Raw genomic sequence first — 900 nt, 5'->3', positions numbered from 1 at the left:
ATATATATATATATATACACATTCCTTCGGCGACATTTATTAACTATGAGCTACATTACACCGACAAGTCTGAAACTTTTTCGTCGTAGAGCCCATTATATGGTTTTCCAAAAATCATAGAATCCATTTCTATATTCTGACAACTTCATTCAGCGTCACTTCAAACTAGATAACAAATTAAACAAACATTATTTAGAGAAGGAATAGTTCCTAACAAAAACCAAACATAAACAATCATTGCCATGAGAGGGACCGTAAAATTTGATTATTAGATAATTATTATTAAAACTTTTTCTAAGATCTCTTAACTTGTAGAAATTGTAGAAATAATTTTTCACGGAATTTAATTTGCAAACCATTGGATTGAGCTATTGACAAAATATCTTTCCAAGTTTGTCACTCATCTTGATAAACGATGGTATCTGAAATATTGGTTAACTATTTGCATCATCTTATCAAATACTGACATTAATATCTCTCCAACATGTAAAACACTTTCAAGACTTCTTACTTCATACTACCACAATCCATCAAAAATACAACCGCTACTATTCGCAATGCCATCTTTAGGGAAGCGTGAGATACACAGCTGTCCCACTTTGAACACTCTATAGCAGTGTTTCCCAACCTTTTTTCCCGGCGCCCCACTTTTTCATAGCAAAAGTTTTTACGCCCCACCTTTTCCCATGTCCACTCACATTTACAAGTACATGTGGGCCTACTTACAATTGAAAAAAATCAAAAATTAAAAAATTGTATTCAAAATACAAAAAAATAGCTTGAGAATTGAAACAACAGGCACTGAAAGTGCATAACACCCAATAAATCGATAAAATTATTACGATTTCTCATGTTTTTAAAAAATGTCAATTTATAAAGAATAAAGAAACACGTTTTTTC

This window comes from Octopus bimaculoides, chromosome 13 (assembly GCF_001194135.2).
Source record: "Octopus bimaculoides isolate UCB-OBI-ISO-001 chromosome 13, ASM119413v2, whole genome shotgun sequence".
Classification (NCBI taxonomy): Eukaryota; Metazoa; Mollusca; class Cephalopoda; order Octopoda; family Octopodidae; genus Octopus; species Octopus bimaculoides.
The sequence above is the reverse complement of the archived record's forward strand: the minus strand, read 5'-3'. Positions refer to the sequence as shown.